Genomic DNA, 14,309 nt, shown 5'->3' with positions numbered 1-14,309 from the left:
AATCCTGGTACAGAAGCAGAGAGGGAGAAAAGCTCACAGGCTGCAAGCTGTGATACCCTTGCCATGCCAAAATCTCAGCTATTTTGTGTGTCATGGGCATTTGGAACCTTCCCTGCACACACACAGGGCTTGCTGGCCTCCCTCATTGCCATGGTCACTGCACAGGGACTTGTGGGAACAAGAGGGAACAAGCTCAGCTGGGAGATGGTGCCCAGAAAACACCTTTGTGGTAAAATCTGTGAGCCAGTTTTGTTCCACAGCCTGGGAGCCATGGTCTTGGACGTTTGGTGGGGTGGCTGTACCTGGCTCAGACACTGAAAGTCTCTTCAGTGATAGTTTTGGGGAGGACAAGTAAAACCCAGCAGGTTCTTGCTCTGATTTAGGGTTTAATAAAAAGAAAAAAAAAAAAAATCCCTTTTCCAAAACTGCCTTTTGCAAGATGCTTCCTGTTAATCTTTACATGTGGAATATTGAATATCTATTTCAAAATATTATCCCTCTAAAAGAAAAGCCCCAGATCTTTTGTCCTAACAAGGCTGATTTACCTTTAATTGTATGGATGGAGAAGTGATGTCTACAGGCTTAAAGGTGGGATTCACATAGTTTGTAACTCCAAATCTCTTACCACAGAGCTCTCCAATGGCAAAACAAAGCAGATTAAAGCCCATGTTCAGCCACTGTGCTTGCAGAAAGCAACATCAAGTGAAGGCCTTAGGGGCTGCATTTATGCTAAATAACGTTTGAACTCCAGGAGGAAGAGGTCATTTCAGCTCCTTGCATGGCACTGGAGCTGCACAGCCCATCTGGGAGCAGCATTTCACAGATGATATTTTCCTCACACAGATGGGGCAGGCACTTCCAGGAGATTCACAGCAAAACTGTGGTTTCTATCAGTTTATCAGCTTCTCTATTTTTAAGAACTGCAGAGAGGCTGGTAAATCTACATTATGCACAACTGAGATGTCAGTTTTCACTTGAGCTTGGAGGAATGGGATATTTTTACAATACTGGCTCAAATCGAAAATAAACACTGTTAATGTCACACTTCTGTGTTCTGTGAATCTGTACCCGTCTCTTGAGTGTTCTTGGAGTAAAAGTGTGCATATGCACAAATAGAAGCTTATTTTAATTACAAGTGCCCTGATACTCCTGGAAACAGCAAGTTTCAGCATGGCATCCTTGATAGAAATGATGAAAATTTGCTTCCTGTTAGTCCTGGTAATTACCCAGGAAGGAAAGTGGAGCAATACAGTGAAAGCTGCCAAGTTAAATTCACACTCACACGAGAATTCTTTTTCAAAATGAGCTTACAGATCAGAAATCAGTTGTTTTGGTAGTTCATTACTAAGCTCATATAACAATAAGTTTGGCCCAAACTGTTGCAATCTGCTCACACAGAATTTGAAAAGGTGAAGTGTGTAAATTGCCAGTTCCCTACCATCTTCCCCCTTGCACTTGTGCTGGGAGGGGTTAAGAAAGGGGATAATGAGATTTCTGATTTTTCTATATTCTCTAAAAGTCTTTTTGCAGTTTTTTTGTCATTATCCAAATGGTAGCTGACAACTCAAAGAAGGTGACAAATACACCCTCAATTCCTCATGCACATCCCAGAGCATCCTCCACAGTGCATTACTGTTTGCCTCAACAAATTTTGATGCCGCTGAAATTATGGATTTATCCTGCCAAAAAAGAGCCACTGGGTGGAGCTGCGAGGCTGGGAACAGGTCCCTCCTCGTGGAGCCTCCCCAGGATTTAGCTGCGTTCTGCAAGGACTGAGATCCCTGCCCAGGCAGCGAGCTGAAGGCTCTGTCCTCACTCTGTGGCACTGGGAATTCTGGCTTTCCCTCCCCTGGCTGGAAAGCAGTCACAATTTTATCTGCATGTAGCTCTGAAATCAAAAACACTGAGGAAATTATTTTTTCCACTCTGAGCTCATTAGAAAAGAATAAAAGTTTGCTTTTTGTTTTTAAAAATAGAATGAATGTTGGCGCTCTGACCTCTGAGGAGCCTTGCACAAGCACAACAGGCTGATGCCTTCAGTCCCATTCCTTTGTGGGATTTGGAGCTGCTGCAGATATCAGATGGGAGAGTTGTCAAGCCCCAGCACTATCCCAGAGATTAATGCCTTACAAGCTTGCCTGCTTTCATAAACCTTGCTGGGAACCTCATCATGCTTTTGTTCCTGTCCTGCTCATCATCACCTATGATTCTGATGCTTATCAGGGTGCAGATGACATGCAGGATAAGCAGAAGGGATTTTCAAAGGTGGTTAAGTGCTGGGTTTTTCAGATGTATCTGAATTAGCTGGCTGCTCAGCTTTTTTAATACCTACTCACCTCCCAAGCTTTGACAAAAGCAACCAGAGGATTCCCTTTCCCTGGTCATGGTAGAAATAGGGGGAAAAGTTAGACAGCAAAGCCTCTGTGCTATTTTCCAAAAAGATGAGTAAGCTTCCTTTGGCTGCCCTGTCTTTTGGCTCCTCCAAGCTAAGGCTGCTGCAGACTTCCTGTTAGATCCTTGATTTTATCAGATTATAACTTGTTTTCCCCTGGCAATGCTTTAATTCTTTCTACTGCATTGGGTTGTCATTGGCTTTTCTTTTCAGGGTCTCAGCCTTATTATGTAACAGCAGCAGCAAAAAAAGAGAAAAGAAAAAATATTTCAGATCTGTTTCTACTTCTGGAGAGGAGCCTTTGTGCACAATTACTCATCCAAGAGATTCAGCAGGTATAACTGCTTCCCCCAGGGGCTCCATTATATAATTGGATTTCAGCCATACAAATTAAATCCTATCTTACCCCTTAGTTAAGCCAGGCAGTAAGTATTTAATGCTAATATCCCTGACAACTATTGCAGGGAGAAGCAGAGCTGAAGCACAGAGGAGACAGATGCAGGCAATCTCTGCTGCAGGAGCAGGGAGGATGAGCAAGGACTGACACCTGCTTGTATTTTCAACATGGCTAAACTTCCCCAGGATGGGCCATGGCTCAGCTGGAGCTGTTGTGTGAGCTGGAGCAGGGTCCTCCCTTGGTTTTCCATGCTCAGGAGCGTTCACCCCCCAACACACACACTTCAAAGAGCCACATGCCTAACCCTGCTTGAGTTTTTCTGCAAGTCTCTGTTCTTGTGCAACGTCTGAAGGAAGCAAATTTAGCAATATTAAAACTCAAGCCAAACGCAAAACCAAGCAAAGAATCCCCAAACTAAAAAGAAAATCTCGACTGAGTTACTCATTCATCTGCATTTTCTGCCACGTTCGGTCTTCTCCCGGCGTGTTCCTGTGAGACAAAGCCCTCTGGGCAGAGCCCATCTCTTTTGGTGTCTGGTACATCAGTCACAGAGTCAGGGCATGGTAATAAAGGAAAATAGATTCATGGTAGGAGTTAAACCAGTCAGTCTGGTCCTGTAATTGGAACATAATCTCATATTGACAGTGTTTAACTCAGGATGCACAGGGAGCAGATGGCACCAGGCCAGGCCCCATCGGCCTGCAAGGATTGGGAAGATATTTTCCAAGTCCAGCTTGTGATAGATGAGTAATGCCATGGTTGACTCTCACAATTATAAGGCAAATATCATGTATATATGTTAAGAGAAGTTTTATAGATTTATAGTTATGTTTTGCCCCCTTGTGTTGTTATCAGGGGCTGGCCTGGGTTTGGGACATTTGGGAGGGTCACTCATTACCATGGCAGCACCTGAGCTCCAATCAAGATTTAAGGAATGATCTCCACCACTGGACAGCAAAGGAGTCAATGGACAGAACTTTGGGAGGGGCTAAAGGGTTAAAAGGCCCTTTGTGGGGAACCCTTGAGGTTCCATTGTGGAAACTTCCATTGTGAGGGTGAACACATGGTGGGAAAAGTCCTTTGCTCCTGGCACCATAAGTCTTCTGTTGTATTTTTGATAAGGTTTTAATAAACCTTTTACATTTTTGAAAGTGAGTAGCATTTCTCACCAGCTCCTGGACCACATCTGAGAGGTCAGAAGCTTTGCTTCCCAGAAGGGCCTTGAGCCCCTCACTAACCCTGGTTCACAGAATTCACAGAATTCACAAAATTCACAGAATCACTGGGTTGGAAGAGACCTTCAAGATCATCGAGTCCATGCCCCAACACCTCAATTAAACCATAGCACTAAGTGCCACATCCAGACTTTTTTAAACACATCCAGGGATGGTGACTCCACCACCTCCCCAGGCAGGCCATTCCAGAACTTTATCACTTAATCATCCTTTCTGTAAAAATCTTTTTCCTAATATACAATATTTCCCTTGGCACAGCTCGAGAGTGGTTAAAGCCCCACACGCTGCTCTGCACAGCCTGGCTGGCAGAACTGCCTTGGGAGCACTGGGACAGAGTGGGAACAGCATCCAAAGGGCAAAAAGCTCCCACATCTGCTGGGTCACAGCCCCAGAGCTCCCCATCCTCCTGGGGGCCAGCAGGACCTGCCTGTGACACAGGGGACACAGGGCACAAGCCCAGGGGGGCTCTCAGTGCCAGGGACACCCACCAGTGTCACCTTCCTGCTCCTTTCTTCGCCTCTAAAAGCTCCAGTGGCACAATTAACTGCACAGAACAGGCTGGCAACAGTGACTAATTCCTTTCCCTGAGCCCAAAATGCTGAGCTAAAGCAGGTGAGAGGAGAGGAAGCACATTTATTCCAACTCATCCTATGGCAGAGTCTAAGTGCAGACACAGACTCAGCTTTCCAAGGGTGTGGGACAAGAATACCAAGCTTCTTGTAGCTGCTACAGGAAGTTTAAATTGATTTTTCTCCATTTCAGCAATTAATTCCCATTAATCAACTTACTGTACAATGCTGCACAATAATTCACAAGTTTTATGTATTATATGAATAAAATTGCACATATATTTTTATGTGATTTTCATTTAATTGAATTCCAGGGAGATTTATCTGCTGGGTTATTAATAAATCTTAATATGGCCTATAACACTCAATTGATATTTAATTAACCTGCAATAACTGCCTTGTAAAATGTAAATTAAATGCTTTATTTTTTCCAGGCATATAATGTTAAATCAAATCCTTCATTCTACCAGCAAAGCAAGAAAAAAGTGGGGAAAAAACAACATTTCAGGCAACCAAACCTTACACCCGAAAATATTTGGTATTTAAAGAGATTCAAACTGGAAATTTGATCCATGCTTTGTAATCAGTTCTTCTCTTGAGGAAGTACTTTTCCACTCTTCCCACTTTTAAAGATCACAGAATTTGGGTGGATTTAGATGAAACAACAAAATCTCAGGAGGCTTGAAGAGAAGCAAAGGTGCCCATTACTGATAATAAGGTTGCAAATTCCCATAGGTATTGTGGTATTTGGCATTTTTTCTGAAAATCTTGGCACCTAGAGTCACATTATTAAATGAGAATGTCAATTTTCATTTAAAAAAATAAAAAAAAAAAAAGGAAAGGAAAAGGAAAGATGTTAAAGCCCTTTGATAGGGGAAGTTTGCAAACCTGAATGTCAAAGGCATGAGAACTAAGAGACAAAAATACATAAATTTTGATCCTTATCTTTAAAAGTATCAGAACTTTTTGAGACTGAGATGTTTGAAAACTGGGAGGTGGCAACAAATGATCAAAACAGCCTTTACAAGAAAAGATGAGAACAATCCAAATTATATTTTAAGATCAAACTCTTCTCCTCCCCCTCCCCTAGCAATTTACATAGATCTACATTAAATACTGCAAACTGCAAAAACAACTGGTTCTGATTTCCAAACCAGGAGAGCTGGCTGCCTTTGCAAGGTGATTTGAAAACTCCAGGAGATTATGACTGTCCAAAATTGATAAGTCTATAAAGTTTTACTGCCACAGCATCTAAATGCAGTATATCTTTCTTTTTTAATGCATGGAGGGGCCAGTCTGTCTCTCAATATTTTATTAAACAGGGTATTTCCACCAAAGGACAGTAACCCTCACTGTCTGTAATCTGTCTGCATTAGATCACTTTAAAAGGTATTAAATGGAAATAAAAAGTTAAATGTACCACGGATTTTAAGGGTGTCACAGCATGGAAGAATGAAAATGAAGAGAATGGATTGTGACTTGCAGTGAATGAACAGAAATAAATCCAGAGCTGCTGGAATGGAAAGCCTGTTCCCACTTAGTGTTCATCCTCTCCAGCCACCCATCCTCCTCCTCCTGTACCACCCCAGTCCCGGGCAGGGATTCCAGGGAGCTCTGAGGTGCTCCCAGTCCCTGTGGCAGCAGGAGAGGAGGTGACCCTGCAGTCCCCAGGGCTGCCAGGACCTGCACTGCTCCCAGGGCACTGCTGGGAGCCCCAGCCTGGCCACCCCACCACAGGGAGTCAGCACATGCAAGGGGCCCCGTGGCTTGCAGGCTTGGGGTTCATCCCCAGCTCCGCTGGGGTTTTGTGCTGGTTTTTACATTTACAGCTGGTTTCTTCCCCTCTCCCTCTCTCTGCATTTTATGATTTTGGCAATTGATCAGGAATAGCCTTTCCTCCTCCTTTTACCTTTCATCTTTCTAAAGGAGAAGAATGTATCCCACAAGTGTGGGATCTGCTGTCAGCTCGTGGACCACAGCCCCTTCCCAGGACACTTGTGTTTTACTCCACTGGACAGACATGGCTGTGGGAGGGTTTTTCCCCCCTTTGAGTGGGTTTCTAACTGAGCTGAATCCAGCACTCATTAAGGCCTGACCATGACTGACAGTTCACATTATCTTGGGCAGCACTTTTGATCAGGCAGAGTCCCCCGGGAGCTGCACCAGGAGCAGCCACAGGAGTCCCATCCACTCACAGGCTGCTCCTAACGATGCTGGGAATGAAATCAGAGCGTGAGGAGCAAATGGAATTGCTCACATGTTTAGGGCTTGAGACCTGAGAACCCCCTCACAGAGGTTTTACCACAGGGTTTTCACCAGCCCAGTGCAGGCCTGCTGGGCCCCTGTGAACACCCTGCTTTTGGGGGATGGAGGAGCAGACTCTCCATCACCTGAATTACTTCTCTGCTCTGCCCTCTAGACAGCAACCAACAGCCTGCCCCATAGTCACACCCATGCTAGTCCTAGTCCTAAACCCCTTTCTGACTACACTACCCTTATCTTAAATCCCAGCTCTTTCCCTTTGAGAAGCACAGCAGGCTAAATATTCCTGACATTTCCACGATGCTCAATGTCACTTTTGTACAGGACTCTCAGAGCAACAGCCCTGCTGGGAACAGAGGGGTTGCCCCTGGTAGCAAACCTGTTCCACAGCTGGTGACCAAAAAGCAAAGCTTCCACAGTCCTGCTGCTGCTGATCCCATTGGGAGCAATCCCAGTTATTTACACAGAAATGGGGACTGGCTATGGGGGGATCCCTAAAAGGAGACAGCCTTGTGAGTTCTGCCTCTCTCAAAATTCACATCTGGAAATGAGCAACTGAGCAAGAACCAGCCCCAAGAGCCACATCTAAAGCAGCCCACTTAGCACTGGGGACATGCCCTTAACTCACACATCCAAATAATTTGTGGTTCCACACAAACCTCTCACACTCTGGATGGTGCTGCTGCATCCCATCCCTAAATGCACACCCTGCCCTGGGACAAGAATGGGGCTTTGACACCAAAGAGAACGAGGTGCCTGATTTGTGTTCCATTTCAAAGGGATTTAGAAGCTCTGCTCCCTCTCAGAAACCTGCCCAGCCTCCCTCAGAGGCTGTGCACAGGCTTGACATGACACCAGATAATGTTTGTGGGCTCTGGCATAACTGGGGATTACTGCTCTGAAAAGGAGGACTTGCTGAAGTGGCTGTGGTTTAAGGAAGGATTTGAAAGGGGAGAGAAGTACAGAGGGAAACTGTTCTAGACACTAAGTCACATAAGAGAAGGCTTAAAAAGCAAGAGCAGGAGGAAATGAAGGGATCTGAAAAGGAAGGGATTTGGGATAAATGAGTGGAGGAGGAGGAGAAGTGTCAGCTAGCAGTGAGATTACATGGAAGAACATTTGAGCTCCTTCAGCCCTTCTTCTTGGGGAGACTAAAGGGATGGGACAGGGGAGATGCACCAGTGAGCTCTGGGCTGGCTGCAGGAGGGGAATGGGCAACCCCCCACTCCTGGAGGGAACTGAGGGAATTTGGGGGAATGACAGCACAGCTTGCTCAGATCCCAGAGTCACTGATGGTGGGAACCTCTTACAGGCAGCTCCAGCTGAAACAGGGACCAAAGTACAGCCAGTGGGTTTCCAAGCACCACCTGACAGAGGTCAGGAGAGGCGTGGGAGGAGCAGGAAGCTCAGAGATGCTGGTGGAGGGTAATGGTGTAATGTTCACTCACCAGGCTGAATTAAACAGGGCTGGCTCTGTTCACAGATTTTCCTGCACTAGTTTGCACTGGTTATCACAGATAAGCCCCATTAATGCAACTCTCTAATGATGTTGGGAAACCTCAATAATGGAAATTAACTGCTCTGCATGGACAGATGAATGGAAGTTTCACAACTGCTGCCCTATTTCCGAGAAGCACAGCAGTGTTGAGTGGGTGCAGCCAAATTTAATAGCTGTTATCAAAACCAAGGAAAGGACTTCCATTCAGGAGGTAATCAGGAGAAAAGCAAGGACTTGGGAGCATTGCACAACCACAGCAGCTCTGGACTCACACCAACAGCAGCAACTCCAGTGCTGGAACAATGCACCAGCTTCAGTGCTTTGACAGGCAGCCAAGGGCCTTACAAAACACCTCAAAAAGTTAATGCAAATCCATATTACCAGGCCTATTAATGGCCTGTCATTGCCTGTCTGCAGATCACTATTTTGTGCCAGAAAGCTCCAGATTTCCTTAATCAGTTATCCTTAGCCGACATTCCTAGAGCCGGTGGGATTCCAAAAATCTGAAGGACCAACCTCTTCTCTCCCCACTGAATCACCATTCCCCCATTTCTGGCCTCAGTTTCCTCTTGCATTTAACGGGGACAACATCTTTGCACCTTGACTGTAGCCATGGCACATTCGTGTCCAGCTCCTTTCAGAGCTGAATAACTCAAGCAGACGTTATTTTCAATTTCTTATTGTCTCAATTTAGGTTTTAAACTGATTCTTACAATCTTTCACACACATGACAAAATGATCAAAAGCCATTTGCAGCTGGTTTTAAATCTGCACCAGACTTTACTGAAACCTGGTGTTTCTGCCCCATTTGCACAGGACTTGGCAGGGAGGACAGGAGAAAAACTGCATTTCCCCTGTCTCTGCTCCCTTGTCTGTTAACATGAAACCTAAAATACTCCCCTCCATTTTGGATCAATGTCACATAACCTCATTTCCTCAGCTTAAGAAAAAGCCTTAGATTTTATATGTTGCACTAAAATATGTCAGCACTGCTCAGTTAATAAACAGTGCTAAATCAAAACCAGGCCCCAGTTCGTAGATCATGTGAGCAGTGTCAAACACGGGGAGTGATACCACAGCAGAGATGTAATGGACAGGCTCCTTAGCCTGGGTTTATGGCTGTGAAAGAGAAAAACCTGGTGTTCAGTCACTTCTCATTCACTAGAGGCTGTCACACAATCTCTCACAGCTTTTTGGGCTATGTTTATTTTTCCTGGGGTTCCCAAGGGCTCTACCTTCTGATCCCCCTGCAAAACCTCCTCTGTGGCTACCCAAAGGACTAACCCCTGACTTACAGCCAGAACTTGAAGCTTTTACTGCACGTTAGAGCAGATCCTTACCTGATAAATCAGAATATCCCCCATCCATTTACACCCACAGAGGAAACAATTTTCACAATTCAGAGGAACAAAGGCTTTATTTTCTTCTCCGTGTTGACTTTTCCTGTGTGGTGACTGTTGAAGCCAAGAAACTTCTCTCCCTCTCACTTGTCAGCAGGACACCCCAGCAGCTTTCAGGGCTGGGATTCAGCACCTATGGCCACCCTGGCCTGGCAGCATCACTCCCTGCCACAGCCAGGCCACACTGCAGTTCCTATGGGCTCCAGGTGAAATTAAAGGAATGGATCCCATCAAACTGTCTTTGTTATTGTCACCTCCTAAGCAGCATCCTGAGTTTGGGGGAAAACAATGAGGAACATGTCCTAGAGGCTGTCACACGTGGCCATTCATTATTCCCACGTTTCTGAAGACCACCACGAGCAGACCCACAGAGACCCCATTTACTGCCCCTCACACCTGAAACACGACCAATTACTGTGTACCTTTGGAGATTAATAGTGAAAAAGCTCCTCTCACTCACTGCTGGAAAGAAAATGTTTTTGGAAAGCTGTTCCTGTCATTTGATATTGTCCAGTTTTTCCACTGAGAAAAGCCAAATGTGAAACCTACGGGCTGGTTCAGTTTTTCCCTTGGCAATACCCAGCCAAAGGCTGCTCAGTGTATCCATACACCTCCTCCTGCTGCTCCTGAAAACTGCCATGGATCAACACAGGGGTGCCAGCCTGCAGCCAGAGCCAGCCACTGTCCAAGGCCACCTGGGTGTTGTTCCCAAGGGGATTCCTGAGGGACAAATCTCACACCAGTGTGGATCCAGCTATAAATACTTGTAGCAGGGAACATCCCAACTCTGGGAGAGAAGGACTACAACAATGCAAGAACTCATCCCTGCCACTCCCAACTGAAAAATGGCCACCTAAAAGTTAGTTTGAGTTTGAACTTTCTGCTGTGGTGAATGGAGAGGGAAACTGGCACCTCTGGAGGGCCATTCATCCCTTCCCAGGGTGTCTGTCTGAGACAGGGAGGGTGGATTGATGCTGGAGAGGCCAGTGTCTTTCGACAGGGACTGTAAAAGGAGCCTTGATGACTATCTTGGACTTTTAGGCAGAGTCAGTTAAGGTGAATCTTTGTTGGACTGAAATCAGTGGTGGTTTTGCCTTTGCATTCAGTGGGGCCGGGTTTTCACCACGGCGATCTGAACAGATTAGGAAAGAAAAACAGAATAGGGAAACACATCTATAAGGGAATGAAATATTTATTTCCCCCGATTCACAGAGAGCAATTAAGATATAAAGAGATTAGGGGAACTCTTCACAGTTACTGAGTGGGCTTATATTGAGCAAGAAAGGAGGCTTTGGAGCCTGCAAGCACAACTTGAGCTCTCAGCCACCCTGCCTTCCTCCCAGGAAAAGCATCATGCAAATGTGAGGAGGAAGGAATGGCGGCAGACATGCCATCTGGGAGGATGATGGACAACAAGCTGACTAGGAATAAATAGCAAAATATAATAAATTCCAAGCCATGCCAACAGCAACTGTTGTGCTATGAATTAACAGTGCTATTAAATGTTTACGCACACACTTCTGTCAGCACCTGTCAGCATTTATGCAATACATACGTTGGCAAATCTGTATTACGTTATTTCTTGCAACTGATCTGCATTAATAGTGCCCGTGCACATGTTCAAGCAAATTGCTACACTTCTTTTTGACCTATCCATGTGCAAAAGGATTTTATGCCTATGCAGCAAATTCGAGGTTTGTGTGCCAGGCAGCAGAGCGAGGCTGGGGGATAGAGGGCAGCAAAGGAAAGAGAAAGAGGAGCAAGGAGGAACAAGGGACCTGGAAAGCCCCGGCCAGGGCTGGAGGATGCCTGAGGAGATGGTGGTGGGCTTAGGGCAAAGCTGGCTTCACCCCAAAGCAAGCCAGAGAAGGGGAGTCACACTATAAGCCTCCCTAAGCAAGAAGAGAAGGACAGAGGTGGGGGGAAGCCCCAAAATCCAGCCCTAAGCTGCAGCCCCAGTGGAAAACACTTAGCCAGGGCTCCTGCTGAACTCATCTGCAAGGAACAGTTATGTTATAGCCAGTAGGATAGACCACAGTTCTCTTCATTTAACCTTCCCCCTCTGATTCCTTCTTTTTGCTCTCCCCTGCCTTCCCCCAGCCCCGGGTGCAGCAGCCGGGGTGGAGAAGAGAAAAATGTGTAATTAAGGGAGTTGCCACTTGCTAAAGCTGGAGCAAAAGAGAGGGTTTGTGGTGACAGGGCTAAATCTGGGACCCACCAGTGGCTGCTAATGATGAGAGCTGTGGTTGCTGAGCCACCCAGGCAGGAGCAGAGGCAGGAAAACTCGTAGTTGCAAAAGGGGCTATTGTGCCCCACCTCTGCTCCATGCAAGCAGATAGATTTTGCATTTCCCTGAGGAGCCTCAGGGACATGGGATGCCCACAGGGACTTGGGACAGCCCAGCAGACACAGGCAGGGCAGTGGGAATGGAAACAAGGTCACAAGTGATGCTTGATCTGGACATCCCAGCTCCCTGGGCAGGTTTAACCTGAGCACAGGGCTGGGGCCAGGGAGCACTGGCTCTGGCTCTGAACTGGTGCTGCAGAGGAGGACAAACATGCAGTGCCTTGCAGGGCTGCTGCAGGACCTGGGAACTGCTCCTGTCTCCCTCTCCTCTTTCTGCATAGACACCATGAGCTTGTGTCTTTTTAGCCTCAGTTTATTTGATGTACAAATGCAGGGATTCGAACCAACGTTACTTTTTGAGCTGCTCCTCCTGGTCTCATCAGGAGAGATTTTTGTTGAATCTGAAGCCACAGCAGAATCCCAACTCTGCTCTGAGCTGTGGCAGGATGCAGGACAGGCAGAGTTGGCTGATACCAGCAGTCCAGAATTAATTATTTATATCCCTGTCCTCTTAATGTAATTTGTGTATTACAAGACTATTCAGGATAGAGGCAACAGCCATGGCAGTGTGGCTGGAATGACAATATGAGTTCAGGTCCACAAGGTGCCTGATAAGAGAATTCTCTCACTCTCCAAATCATTCAAATCACAGCCCACATCACAAACCAGGTGGAAATCCAGGTATGACCATCTGTGATTACAAACCACAGCCAGAATTTATCATGCCCCTTCCTTAGGGATGTTTTCAACCTTTATTTCCATCCAAATATGTATTTTACAGGAAGTGCTGGAATTATTAACCCACAGTTACTCAAAAATAGAGGAAGTGCCACACAACACCCCACCAAGCTCAGCTCAAACTCCTGATTTGCAAAGGCCATTTATGCTCAGCACAGCCCACTGAAATACAAAGTGTGTATGGCCATTTTGCTGTGTGAATTAAACAGGATTCAAAGAGAGCAGGGAGTGAAGAGATCTACCCTGGCCATATTTACCCTCAGCCAACCATATTAATTCATCAGCTATATTCCTGTGTCTTTAAACACATGATTTTGACTCAAACTAAAGAAGGGCTTTTATTCTTTACATTGGAATTAACATGACAAGCGATTAGCAGATCATCAAGAATAAGACTTCTCTTAATAGTGCTAATAAAAAGGGAGATATTTTTAATGCAGTTCCTAGGATTAATAATTGCCTTTCTGATAGAGTCAGAATTTCCAGCATGAGCCATTCCCTCCATAGCCACAGGTGCAGGTGGATGAAGCAGCTCAGAGGAGCTGAAGTTGATCACATTTTCCATGTAAAAGGGCACAGTAATTAGAACTGATGAGGGTGCTGGAGCCAAAACACTGGGTCTTGGGAGGGGGGAAACCCCAGATTTGTAATCAACAGGGGCAACCACAGGAGAATTTTTAAAATCTTGATTTAAAAGCACTTAGCAGTAGCATGCTATGCTCCTCCAGGTACTGAGTATGAAGACATTAAAGGAGAGGTAGGAAGTGTCCCTGGAAAGTGCTGCTATACAGGGGACTCTTCAGTGGAATTCACTGGGATTTTCAGTGCTCACACACCTGAAACTCATGGGGTTTCTTCTTCTGTTTAAGGAAGGCACAGAATATTTTAGTGCATCTCCAAGATTAAGTGGAGAAGTGAAGAGGTGGTTGTTTAAGATTCAGTTTTGAGGACTGAAGTCAGCCCAAAGGGATAACAGCTCTACATCCCCATCCTGGAGCTGGAATATCCTTGCAAAACAGAAACATTAAGTTTAACAATATAAGTGTGGATTTGTGTCTTTAAATTGCATTTGCTTTGCTGAAAAAGATTCAGAGATCCTGTCTTGATGATTAGCAAATCGATGGCACATAAAAGCTGAATTTCCAAACGAGTTCAGACCCCCAGTTTGCAGAGCAGCTTTGCAGCACAGGGTGATTTCTGTTTGTCTAAATGAGTGTTAAGATCCTTGGAAGTCTTTACTCCTGGTTGTGGGTTCTGCATACTTTAAAACACACCCCTGATCTCTTCTAACACACTGAACCCCGAGGAGAAATACCAGCAGGGTTAGAAACCACCACCAGATATATTTTGAGCTTGATTGCCTGTATTATCTTAACACCCTGTTGCTCCAAACCCTCTGAAAAGGACATATCTCATCTTTCTATTGTTATTACACCCAAAGGATATGTCTACACCACAGTGCTGAGCTGCCC

This window comes from Fringilla coelebs (genome assembly GCF_963513975.1).
Source record: "Fringilla coelebs genome assembly, chromosome: 20".
In the NCBI taxonomy this organism is placed as follows: domain Eukaryota; kingdom Metazoa; phylum Chordata; class Aves; order Passeriformes; family Fringillidae; genus Fringilla; species Fringilla coelebs.
This window is presented reverse-complemented; position numbering follows the sequence as displayed.